The sequence below is a fragment of the Bufo gargarizans genome, chromosome 9 (assembly GCF_014858855.1).
Source record: "Bufo gargarizans isolate SCDJY-AF-19 chromosome 9, ASM1485885v1, whole genome shotgun sequence".
Taxonomy (NCBI): domain Eukaryota; kingdom Metazoa; phylum Chordata; class Amphibia; order Anura; family Bufonidae; genus Bufo; species Bufo gargarizans.
In genome coordinates, this window is record NC_058088.1 from 87,222,397 (window position 1) to 87,236,422 (window position 14,026).

Genomic DNA, 14,026 nt, shown 5'->3' on the forward strand with positions numbered 1-14,026 from the left:
TAAGCTGCTTTGAGAAGATGAGTAGCTACTGTACGTCAGTTGCCATATCTGGGGATCTAAATAAAAATATGCTCCAGGGCCAGTTTAATTTAAGTGACAGAGCATACAGTACTTTATAAATGGCAGCGTTGTCTGCCAACCTGGAACGTTTGAGTTTACGACAGTCCCACCATAAATGTTTATTGGTTTACTTTAAAATGTTCTACATATCCTAAAAAAAAAATTCTTTGGAATCCGAATACCATTTATGTAATAAATCCTTGTAGATTTACTGAACTTCCTACACATTATAAACGCCATTTACAAAGTCCTTTTGCATAGTCAGGATCAGGACCTACCAATAGTTTAGCTTCAACTGTTTTCTGTTGTGCATATCAAGTAGCAATATTTAGCAACTATGGGTCTTTTAGAAATAAATTGTATATTTTTTAAATGAGACTGCAAAATATACAGATCTGAATGTTGAGAAAAACAGTTTGAACCCATGTGCTACATTAGACTAGCTTTTTTTTCCTCCCAGGTACAGAACATCTTATCTAACAAATCAACATCTTGAAATAAAACTCAGTCCTCGGTGAAATATACTTAGACAGATGGGTCTGAACCTCCTCTGTAAGTGAATGGAAAGAAATCATCTTCCTGTTACAGCAGCTAAAAAAAATATTTATCTCAGCGCTGCAGCTGGGTTGCTGGGATGTATACCATCTGCTCAGCGCTCAAATGAAATGTCAATGCATAAAGAGCCAGCTTATAAAAATAAAAATTATTAAAGAGATTAAAAATATAACTTTATTACAAAACTTCCAGTCAATTCAATTTTTGAACATTTCTGCTGGACGTCAGTATCACAAGTTTTTATACAACATTCATGGGCTATGTTCAAAGTAAGCCAGCTGTTTTAAGAGGCCGGGGCGATCCAGTGAACACTGCGGTCTCTTCACAGCATATCCAGCTCAGTGCCGTACTCTGTATAGCTTGGTATTACAACTCAGGTCATTTCACTTGAATAAGACTGAGCTGTGTCCAGGCCATGTGACTGATGAACGTGACATCACCAGAGCACCACAGTCTCTTCCAACAGTTGATAGTTGGAGGTGCCAGGAGTTGAACCCCACCAATCTGATTTTGATGTCCTGACTTATATTGATGATTCTGTCCCCTTTAATCATCAACTAGAGGTATTCCAATATTTGTGTATGGTGCATGATTATTCATTTCCATTTGCTTTTATTACCCAGTAAATGTGATAAAATAACAGATGTTTTATTATGAGTATTATCTTAATGTCTTCAGATTATTTTATAGTGAACTATGTGCAATGGGTTTTCATTCAAAACCTTTTGTGCTCTGGCCTGGCTAGCACAATATCCATGGCTTTGGCCTTCTACTTATCGTTGAGATAGTTGAACAAAAGGATCAGTTATAATAGCTCTATAATAGAGCAGTGGTGGTCAACCCATAGCCGGATGCAACCCTTGACTCTATTCAATTGCTTTACATTACGCTCAATGTACAATGTTACTGTCAATTATGGTAAATGAAAAATACGGATACAAGCCTATTGTTGTCATCTATAGGGATACCAGTGGCCTAATCCCACTGGTCTGAATTTTTTATCATATCTGATAATACGATATAAATATGGTGGGGAAATCCCTCTATACTTCAAGATGTACAGTCTAAGACAGGCCTGACTATTTTAATGTTTTATTGTACATATACTGTATTTTTCGCTTTATAAGAGGCACCTGATGATGAGACACACCTACGTTTTTGAGGAGGAAAATAAGAAAAAAATATTTTGAACTAAAAGGTGTGAAAAAAATATTTTGAACTAATGGTGGTCTGGGGATGACACTATTATGGGGGGATCTGTGGATGACGCACTGTTATGGGGGGATCTGTGGATGATGGACTGTTATGGGGGGGATCTGTGGATAAAGCGCTGTTATGTAGGGATCTGTGGATGACGCACTGTTATGGGGGGATCTGTGGATGACGCACTGTTATGGGGGGATGTGTGGATGCCGCACTGTTATGTAGGGATCTGTGGAGGACAAACTGTTATGGGGGGCATCTGTGGATGACATTGTTATGGGGATCTGTGGATGACACATATATAGCATCTTATGCTATATATGTGTCATCCACACATACCCCGCATAACAGTGTCCCTGTGTAAATAGTGACCCCAATACACCGGGCCCCGCACAGCAATCTTCATATGTAAAGTGTAGTCATGTAATCCTAATTAAAGTAGCGCAATCCTCTGCAGTAGTACTTACTATCAAACTACCATAGCAGGCAGGCTGGCCGGCAACGTAACATCACTCACTCCATCATGCGCCTGCTCCTCCCAGATTATTAATGAAGCAGGAGGCGCAGGCGCGTGACAGAGTGAGTGACGTTACGCTGCCGGCCTGCCTGCTACAGTAGTTTGATAGTAAGTACTACTGCAGAGGTTTGATTTTAATTAGGATTACATGACTACACTTTACATATGAAGATTGCTATGCGGGGCCCGGTGTAATAGAGTACAGTGACTGCACCGCGCCGGCCTCCAGCCCCTAGTCCCTCCCCGGTGATACATCGCAGGCCGCGCTGTGCAGCATAGCGGCCGGCGATGTGTCAGCAAAGTAAAAATGGCAGCATTTGCTTTATAAGACGCACTGCCATTTTCCCCTCACTTTTGGAGGAAAAAAAGTGCATCTTATAAAGTGAAAAATACGGTGTGTATATATATATATGTACAATGGCTATCTACAGTGGCATGCATAAGTATGGACACACCTGGTCAAAATTACTGTTACTGTGAACAGTTAAGCAAGTTGAAAATGAGATGACACATTCTCTTTCTATTTTAAGCAAAACCTATTTTTTTATTTCATAGTTTACATTTTCAAAATAACTAAAAAGGAAAAGATCTTTAAGAAAAAGTTTGGGCACCCTGCATGGTTAGTACCTAGTAGAGCCGCCCTTGCCAAATGAGTTTCTTTTTGGCATACATTTTTTGACTGGTAAACATCTAGGTCTGGTTTTTGGTTTTTTGAGCTTTTAAAGATTAATGTTGGCTTTCACCCAATTTAATATAGCAGAATAAAGGTCAACAGAAGATGTATGCAATTGTATGCCATAAAGTTACGTAATTTTTGCAATGGTGTTTGGTATTTTGGCATGGGATTTTCTTCACAGCTGCAACACTTTACTTGTTGAAGAGCTGTTCTTATTTAATATATTGTCATGGTGTGTCACTAGGATATGCCATAACCGTATGATTGGTGTGGGGTCTGACACGTGGGACCTTAGCCAGAAACAAAGGGACTAGGGTCCTTCAAATTAAGGCACTTTTACACAGGTCAATACTCAGGGCATCGATCAGGAACTAAGGGTCCATTCACACGTCCGTGGTGTGTTGCGGACCCACAAATTGCGGATCCGCAACACACCCGGCCGGCACCCACTATAGAAATGCCTATTCTTGTCCGCAGCTGCGGACAAGAATAGGACATGTTCTATCTTTTGCGGCGGTGCGGACTGGAAGTTCGGGGCTGAAACCCGGAAGTTCAGGGCCGCGCTCCGCAAATGCGAAAGCGGAGAGCACATAGTGTCACGTCCGGGCCCATAGAGAATGAATGGGTCCGCACTCGTTCCGCAAAATTGCGGAACGGGTGTGGACCATTTTGCGGACGTGTGAATGGACCCTAAGGCTTTTGTCACATTTGTGGCACAGCTCGTGTGCATATAATCCTGGGTTCACACCTGAGCGTTTCGAAAGGAGCGCTCTGTATGCGCGATTGTACCGGCGTTTACAATCGCGCATACAGAGACAGGCGAACACACATTGTCGCGCGTTCCCGAATATCTATGTACGGGAACGTGCAACAAAACGCCCCAAAAAAGCTCAAGAACTTGTTTGAGCGTCGGGTGTTTTACAGCGCGATCGTACGCGCTGTAAAACGCCCAGGTGAGAACCATTCCCATAGGGAAGCATTGGTTTCTCCTTGTTGAGCGTTTTACAGCGCGTAGGAACGCGCTGTAAAACGCTCAGGTGTGAACTTGGGGTAATGCTGGGAATCGGCCAGATAAAAACCAATGTGTGCAGTGTTTTTTTTATAGGTGAATCTCAGCATATTTGCAGGACCGTGGTACGGTTAGGCGGACGCCAAAATATGCAGTGGGTCCGGATATGAGTATAATAGTCTATGTTTTTTATTCGTGACGCCAATTTCAGCGTGCGCAGGGTACAGTCTCAGGGCCCTTTAAGGTGTTGCAACTCACGTCCTAGGTGAGGAATGCCAGAGTGGGGTAATGTCTCTATGTGGTAGTAGGTATAGTGTCAACGGTGTCTCCTACCTTGGTACGGCTGGACTCCTGTATCCTGGCTCACTTGCAATAAATGAGTGTGTTGCTGGTAGGAGTAATTGAGGAACTTGGTAGCAATGAATGAGATCCAGACTTGAAATATAATTCAACTTGTCTTTACTGGAGGCAGCATTAATCCACATGAGATACAGCAATAGTCCTGGGTCCCAGCAGATATTGGCAATGTATGGCAGAATTAATCCATATGAGATACAGCAACAGTCTTGGGTCCCAGCAGGTATTGGCAATGTATGGCAGGGATCAATATCTCTTCTGCATCTATCATGTGCCTGGAGAATATGGCAGGAATCTGTCTTCTGCTCTGTCTATCTTCTGCTGTGTTTGGGGACTGACTAGCTGAGGAGGAACTTGGCTTCTCCTGGTCTCTGGATAGTTACTCAGTTATCTCACAGGGAATGGTTCTTCCTGGAGGACTGGATGGTGGCTGCTTGCTTGTCAACCAGCTGAGGATGAAGGCTCAGACTGGGGATGAAGATCTTTGGTCTAAGCCGAGACGAGATCTTGGTCTGGGATCCCTATAACTGGGAGCTCCTACCAGCACAGCCTTCCCCAAGCAGGGGTAGCTGGCACACTAACTGAACTTCCTTTCCTCCCTATGAGGCAGGATGTGGGAACATTCCACACCTCCTCAAAGAGGGGGGAGCTAAACTGGAATGAACTATTCCAGTTTAGAAACACTAAACTGACACTAAGGCCCTGCTAACATTGCTGCCACATGCTGGTGTACATGGAAAACTACAGCAAATACATGAAACAGACCTAGAAAATGCACATAATTGAGAATGTGATGTTAGATTATACAAGGTGACAAGATAATTACACTTAACAGGTTGTAGCGGGGAAAAAGAGTGTAGTAACATAACTCTGGGAAGTTACATATTGCCTGGGTAGTGGCTGGATCTCCACCAGACCCCATATTACATAAGTAGAGCTGCATTTACATGTACAGTTTATGGATGTGCATGAGCAATAGTTACTAAAATCCTCCCCCCCACCCCTTACCCCCATATAGATTTATTGTTTGTGTCAGTGTACGGAGAGCGATGTGCTGCCGACAAACAGTGATTTTAGGTGCCGCATGAATGATGCCATCACCCAACGAATAAGCATTTGCAGCTGCTCTGTCAGTTTCCTACACATATATACTGTATTTCATATTACTGTATATACTGTCACTGTATATAATGCCATTGTGTAATACTGTTGAGGAGGCCCTGACAATAGCAGTGGCTTCCCCTGTTTCCACTATAGCTACACACCTGAGTGCTGCTGCTATTTCATTCTAAGGATTGGTCGGGGTCATATATTAATATAGGAGATATATATTGTCTCTTCTGACCATGAGGAGACCACTTTAACTACTAAGTGTAGTCTTCTGGAGTGTACAGTAGTGGGCAGGCCTGGCAGTGGCACTGCTGGCAGTGGGCTCACGTCACGTTTTTTTCCATCCGTTTAACGTATACAAAAATCGTATACCTTAAACGGATGCTGTAGACATACAGTGGCATCCGTTCACCATAGAGTTTTATTGTAAAAAAAATGAGTTTTTTTTACCGGAATGTGGTGTGCTATCTTTTTGTATCAGTTTTTTTTTTTTTCTAACGTATATGTCAAACTGAGGCATAAAACGTGATGTGAACCCACTCTAACTGTTACATTTGCAATCTGTATATTATTTTTTCGAGTGTTGTGTCAATAGCCTACACCTGTAGCAAACAATGGGAACTTGTCAAATATTTTTTTTTTTTTTTATTTATATTTTTATTTTACAAACAATATAAAGACAGGTTTCTATTCACATATATAGCCACATATAAAACAAAGTATCATATCCATGTCGTAGAGCGGGCACATACACCAAAACATCTATAATCAGAACAATCCAGGTCTGATAACAGTTCTCAAGCATAGAATCCAGAACCCAAGACACAAACAAAAAAACCACCCCACCCCCCCCTTACCCCCCACCCATTCCCACCTGGCTTGGTGCGGCCGCCGCGAGGGGCGGCGGAGTATTCTTGCCCCCCCTCATAAGTATTTTCTTCGAGCCTTTGCAGTTTCACGCATGTTTAGCGTGGGCTGTGCAGATAGAGTTTTTCTTTTAGGATTATATAATGGTTTGTTGGGGTATATTTATGCAGTAGTCTCCACCAATTAATGATCATCAATTCTAATCAGGAATATTGCTACTAGCTATTGCCCTTCTCTGTGGGCCCATTCCCTTGGTGTCGCTTAACCCACGTCGTTTCATGTCCTCAAAGTATGTTATTCTCGTCATTAGGATTTGCCAATCATTCATTGTTGGGGGTCTATCTTTCACCCACTGTCTCAGGATTATCACCTTGGCCAATAGAAACCCCTTTAGCCAATATGCCTGTTCGTTTTTAGTAGTTTTGTTTTTGTACTCAGGAGGGAACAGTCCAAGTAAAACTACTTGGGTAGTCAAGGGGGGACTATTCCTGTTATTTGCCGCCATTGTCTGAAATATACAGCCCCAAAAGGTCCTAATGGCAGGGCAGTCCCACAGCATGTGTAGAAGCCCAGCGGCTACACAAGAGCATTTCAGACAACTAAATTCTTGACCTTTGTTGATGTACATTTTGGATAACAGACTCGGAGTAACATATAGGCGATGTATTATTTTGAATTGTATCAGACGGTGTTGTCGTGAGAGGGAGGCCTTCTTAATATTTTGGTATATTTCCTGCCATTGTGAGGGGTTACATTCCCCAATATCTGTCTTCCATTTATCAACACTTTTAAATTTAGTGATAGTGCTTATTTCCTCAATAAATCTCCTATATATTAGTGAAATCTTAACTTTGTTCCCTACTATGTTATAACAAAATAATAAAAACCCCGGAGTAACTTTTATCAGAGGTGTTTTTTTGAGCGTGTATACAAGTGCGTGTTGTAGTTGACAATATCTATAGTGCTCTAGTGCAGTTATTGGTGCCTGTTGTATCAGTTCCCGTATTGGTTTACTTTTCCCTTTTGTGTATATATGTGAGAATAGTGTAATACCTTTTCGAGTCCAGTATTCATTTTCGTTAAGAGTCAAGAATTCTGTTAGAGCGGGATTATCCCATAGCGGGGAGAAGTCCAAAATTTGAGGGGCATGGATCAGTACCTTGATTTTATTCCAAGCTTTCTGTAGCGCGGCTCCGATGGGACAGGAGTAATCTGCACGCTGAAGACGCCCGGATTCCAATATACTAAAAATGTTATTTGCTTGCAGTGGGCGTTGACCTAGGATATGTGATAGCAATACACCGTCCCCGACATTGAGACACCATTGTAATTGCGCGCACAGATAATAGATTTGAAAGTGGGGCAGGCCTAGGCCCCCATTGCTTACGGCCATTCGCAAGTATTGTAATTTAATACGGACCCTTTTTCTGCCCCATATCAAATCATTTATCAGGCGATCAATCAGATTAAAGACGCTATCCTCAATCCAGGCGGGGCAGGAGCTTACCGTGTACAATATCCAAGGTAACAAAACCATTTTAATCAACGCAATCCTGTTGATCTGCGAAAGTGGGAGTTTCTGCCACACTCGTATTTTGTCTTTTATTCTCCCCACTAAAGGGGAAATATTTAGCTGATTATATTCCCTGATGTTATTGCTGATTTTTATCCCGAGATATTCTAAATGATCTGTTGGAAGAATAATTCTGATCCTAAGATCATTGGGGGGGGGCATCCGGTTTAGGGGGAAGAGTACAGACTTTAACCAATTTATTTCATACCCAGCAATTCTGCCGAATTCCTCTGTTATCCGCATAACATTGGGGACACTTCTCCAACCATCATTCAGATAGAGTATAACGTCATCTGCATATAGACAAATCTTATCGTCCGTCCCTCTCCCCCCGAAACCGGCGATACCGGGTTCAGTCCGTATCCTGCAGGCAAGGGGTTCCATAAAGATTGCAAAGAGAAGTGGAGAAAGGGGGCAACCCTGACGTGTTCCCCGCTTTAGGGAGACGGCAGGGGTAAGCACCTCATTGACCTTAATTCTGGCGGTTGCTTCACTATATAGCAATTTAACCCATCCAATAAATTCCTGGCCCAGATTCATCCTATACATAACTCGCCAGAGGAAGGGCCACTCGACCCGATCGAACGCCTTAGCGGCGTCCAATGATAGGATCGAGCGGTCCTCCCCCCCGCCAATCTGAATATTAAGAAAGGTCCGCCGTATATTGGTCTGTATCTGTCGCCCAGGAATGAACCCTGTCTGGTCTACATGGATCAGGCGGGCTATTACTTTTTTTAGCCGGTTGGAAAGGACTTTTGCGATTATTTTGTAATCTGCGTTAAGCAGTGATATTGGGCGGTAATCCTCAACTTTATTTCCCTTTTTCCCCTTTTTAAGGATCAGTGTAACCGTTGCTTCGGTCAAGGACGGGGGCAGCTTTCCACATTTGCTAGACTCATTTAGGACCAGCAACAGTTCGGGCAGAAGGATCTCCGCATGGCACTTATAAATGCCATATGGGAGTCCATCAGATCCCGGCGCCGAAGAACCCCGGGTCCCATGCAGGGCCATTTGTAATTCCTCCAAAGAGATAGGGGCGCACAAGGAGGCGGAATCGGAGTCCGACAGCACCGGGATCTTGACTTGTTCTAAAAAGTCGTCTATTCTGGTCACTGTATCTACCATGCCGGACCGATATAAATTATCAAAGTGATTAAAAAACTCTGCTACCATCCCCATTCCTCTTTCCATTCTACGCCCGTCCCCCGTCAGTATTTGTCTGATTCTTTGAGGGGGTTTTTGATTAGCTATGACAGAAACCAATAGCTTACTCGGGGTACCCGCCTCGCAGAAGTCTTTATAGCCCCTAAAAAATAATTGATTCTGTGCTTTTTCCTTCATAAAGGTAGTATAGTGATCTTTGGCAGATTTTAACTTGGTACGCGTGTTCACATCATTCCGTACTCGGATACAGCCCTCCAGGTATGCAATATTTGCCTCCAGCTTTTTTTGTTCAGCAAAAAAATCATTTTTTTTCTTTTTTATTCTGGAAAAGTACAGCCCACGCATAAATGCCTTCATAGCATCCCAAACAAAGTGGATGTGAGCTGTACCGATATTCTCTTGCCAGAATTGTGAGAGTTCTTTATCTATCCCAACGGAGTCATTTAGTATGGTTAGCCAGTGTTCGTTCAACCTGAACGATCTGCTAATCCCGGTTTGTTGTCCGGTCTTCATCACCAGTAAGATCGGTGAATGGTCGGATATGCCATGGATCTCATATGTCATTTTTGAGATAGATTCAAGCATCTGCTCATTGGCCAATGCCATATCGATCCTCGACATAGCGCTGTACGCTTTGCTAAAGCAAGAGAACACCTGTTTGTTGCCGTAGAGCCATCGCCAAACATCTGTTAAACCCATCTCCTCACAAAACCCGCGAAGTAGACCGTGTTTACCCTGCGCACTTTTCCGGGCGGTTGAAAATCTATCCAGCGCCGGGTCAAGCACGCAGTTAAAGTCACCGCATATTAATATCGGGGATCGCTCTTTATTATGTACAAAAAGCGCCAGCTGCCTTAGAACTGTCATTGTAAACGGTGGGGGAATATACAAGAAAGCAAGGACGCACCTACTGCCATTCCATTGGGCAAAGAGGAAGATATATCTCCCATCCCTATCAATCGACTGGTCTAGCAGGATAAAGTCGATGCTATGATGTATATACACACTAATCCCTCGGGAATATGCCGAGAGGCCAGAGTGAAATTGATGTCCTGCCCATCTCTTTATTAAATATTCAGGGATATTCGGTGTAGGGTGCGTTTCTAATAAAGCAACTATTGCAGGGAGATGTCGAGTAATTAAATCAAAAACCACTACCCTTTTCGTTCTATCAGCCAGTCCACGCACATTCCATATCATGACTCTATTATTAGTCATATCATGAGTTGTAGAGGAGGCGAACTTGTCAAATATTTAACACACACACGCAGTATTAAAGGGTTGTATGTTTCTACATAGTACAGTAATATTTTTTTGATTTGATCCTGCAGCAAAACTTGTCTAATATAGTACATTGGGCCCATATGTAATAAAAAGACCTGTGCCTAATGTATCATTATGGATAAATTCACTCAACAAAGGAGCACTGCCTACAGCATGCATTCACGTGTCAACATTTACAAGCCAGAAGAGGAAGAAATAAAACTATTGCATAATAGTCATTCTTTTCTATCTGTTCAAGGTTGTATTCACTAGTAACATGGATCCACATATTGAATACAGCTTCACACAATGCTGCAAATTACCAGTAAAAAATCACAGAAACAGATTAAAAAAAACTTCATGCATGATATAAAAAATGAATATGCAGATGTACATGGCTACATTTATAAAAGAAAACACAATAAATGTAAACATTACATATGGACTAAGCCCTCACTCTGATATGATAAAATCTGAGACTCTCAGCCAATATATTTTGATCAAAACACATCTGTGCCCACCTACCCGCGCCAAGGTGGTCTCAGTAAGGCAGGACCTACTCTAAACTCTACTGTGTTAGTGCATTATTTTCTGTGATTTTTCTTTTATAAATGTAGCCATTTACAGGTCCAGGCAAGTGAAAAGAAACTGGTGCATGGCACAAGCAGAAGAGCAAGCCGAGGTCAAGACGTAGAATTTGTACAATATGGCAAACAGGCAATATGTGAGGGAAGGCAGAACGCCCCCTTAGTTTCCTCACATAGTTGTTGTCCCATGAATGATCCCCGGCCTGTACGCTCTGTAGTCTTCTGCTCAGCTCAGCGGGCGTGATGATGTCACGGCATTGTGCTTACTGCTGAGAAAGCACTGGCTGGGGAATGGTGGAGCAGGGAGCTGGCGGCTCCTGGCTTCCCTATTGCATTCTACTTTATCTGTGTCCTTAGGACGCAGATATGGTTGAAATGGTCATATGCTTCATCCCTCCAAATTCATTGCAAATGAACCTGACAGAAAACAAAATGATGACATTCTCCATTGGACTCTTCTTGTATGGCGCTATCTTCATATCTATAGAGTTTAAAAGAGTCTCTATGGCAGTACACAGAGGTTCACATGTTCTAGGCTTTGTCGTGTGCATGACTCCTAATATCACTAGAGTCTTACTGATAATGATCCATCAACCCCACGTGTCGGGAAGAATGAAAGCAATTTGTTTTGGGAAAGCTTTCCCTTCTGCTCTCAGACAGGATGTATTCCTGTTCTGGCAAATATGTATGGGACCACTAACCTCCTATACAGGTATGCATGTTACACAGGCATGTACGGAATACATACATACCAAGATTCAGTGTAATGGCATCACTATTTTATTGTTTTCTCAATAAATCATCATTCACTTCATCAGCAGCAGCGATCTCCAGTTTGCCTCTACAGCTGCGGACATCGCTGATGCCCCGGTGTGGATCTGGCTGCAGCTGTTATACTATTTCTACAAGTCCATTCAGCGCTGTGCCTGACTTGCCATGTTTGATGCACTATAGGGGCCTAGTGTGTATTTTTTTTAATCTAATTTCAGATTGGCTTGTTGATACCTTCCGTGGCACCCAAGGGCATATATTTTGGTGTGAAATATGGAATAGGCAGATAGAGAAATATAGACAATGAGTAAATCCGATGTATTAAAGCGTTCATAACCTCCTATAGCTGTCGGCCTGAATGCTCCATACACATACATGTTCGGTTTGGCTGAGCATGCATGTGTTTGCAATGGGAAGAGAGAAGAAAGCCGCTGTCAGACACCTCAGGCACCAACTTAGCTTCCAGGAGAACAAAAGGAATGAATAAAAAATTCAGACTAAGGGCTCGTGCACACTGCCGTTATTTGCAGTTCCCAATGCATCGGCAACATGTGTGCGGATTCCGTAGTCTGATCTAGACCCATTGAACTTGAATGGGTCTGTGATCCGTCTGCACCGCAAAAAAATAGAACATGTTCTATTTATTTTTTTTGCGGTGCGGAGGCACAGAGAGAAACCCCACGGAAGTGCTTCTCTGGGTTCCGTGCCTTTGTGCTGCACCGGACCTTCCGGATTGCGGACCCATTCAAGTGAATGGGTCCACATCCGTGATGGGGGTGCACATGGCCGGTGCTCGCATATTACGGACCCGCTGTTTGCGGACCGCAATACAGGCACGGCCGAGTGCATGAGCCCTAACATGTATGGGAAGCTCCCAACTCTCCCCCGACATCATGCTGGAAGGAGGTCAGGGGCTCATGAAAACGTTGGGTTTGGCTGACAGTACACTAATGTGTATGGGGGCCTTTAGTGGTCATCCCTGAAGGAGGGAAGACATATATACCGTATCTCAGTACACATTTGCATCTAGTTTGCAGTATTTATTACACCTGTGCATCCAAGATGAAAAACGTTCCCCGCGTCTGTATGTGAAACTTTATGGAGGCTCTCTGAATTGGAGATATATGAAATAAAGCAGCGATCACAGGAGCAATCGTTCACTAGAACATTACCATTAAGCTGGATTTAGACTGCCCAATATTCGGGCCGATTACTGGGAACGAACGCTCCAATGAACGCTCATTCCTAATAATCTGCCCGTTTAAAGGTGCCGCAGATCACACCAAGAATGAGCGAAAAGCGGACACCTCAATTATCGTTCCAGGGCAGTAGATCGCGCTGGAACAATGGTTTTGTATGTGGACGAGCGATAGCAGCAACGATCGCTCATTCTCATACTGTGGAGGTGATCGATGCATGTAAATGCAGTGCTTTACCCCTACTGAACAAGCAGCCGATTGTCAGGAAGAAACGCTTCTCATCAGTCTATTGCTCATCAAATGTGCCTTTCGTCCCTCCACAGACTGAAATGGCTGATAACAGGGAACAATAGATGACATTCAGTTGCACAGCAAATGTCGATAAGCCTTTACGTTCCACGGGGGAGACAATGTAGCTGCCTCTGGACAATAGAAAGCTGTAAAAAGCTGACCATGTGCACTGATATGTACATGTATAGAAAGCTGCCGCTCTATTTTTGTAACCTTTCGTGTGCCAGACTTCAAGAACAGGCTTTGCTGGCTCCTTTCCAGCAATTGTTCACTATAGCTTTAAGGAAACTGGGCTGGCTAAGGTCACCACACTGACTGTCATCATAGCATGTCCACAAAAGGAGGTTGTCACCGTGTATTTCTGGCTGTGGCCACGGGCAATGATGAGTAAAAGGGTTAATGGAATTATCAGCATGCGGAATGGTAAAGGAAAGTGGTAGGACAGGTAGACACTCCCTTCTGAAGTTTATTACTGCTCTGCAGATGCCTCCAGATCGGAGTCCAGAAGATCATATGGACTGTTAACGTCTGGAAGACCCTTCATCAGACTTGCTGAGTCTACCTGAGATCATTCTTTCTGCAGCTGCAGGTGACCTTGGAATTTGACAAATGACCCCCTGCTTTGTTCTGTCCACACAGGCTAGGCTCCATGTTTACCCTGTAATTTTTTTTTTCTAAAAGAACACGTCCTGGTCTTTCTGTGTTTGCTTTTCCCGTGCCCTTACTTCAGAGAGCTGATATCACCACTCAGTTACCTTACCAGAACTTGGAATAAGCAGGGTTCTGTAGCTTTCTTTGGAACCGACAAGTAAATATCCGCCCCC

At 43.3% G+C, this 14,026-nt stretch overlaps 1 protein-coding gene across 6 annotated transcripts in view; it reads left to right on the forward strand.

Moving 5' to 3' along the window:
- LOC122946174 (synaptotagmin-like protein 1) overlaps positions 1–14,026 on the forward strand; it is a 143,159-nt gene that overhangs the window by 54,644 nt on the left and 74,489 nt on the right. For 3 of the 6 annotated variants that reach the window (XM_044305592.1, XM_044305593.1, XM_044305588.1), the window contains exon 1: positions 13,667–13,791. The exons of 2 other annotated variants lie outside the window; for them this stretch is intronic. The gene's annotated coding sequence lies outside the window, so the exon portion shown is untranslated. Of the gene's footprint in view, positions 1–13,666; positions 13,792–13,945; positions 14,011–14,026 lie in introns of those variants that run through there. One more of the 6 variants, XM_044305590.1, reaches the window with a different exon arrangement.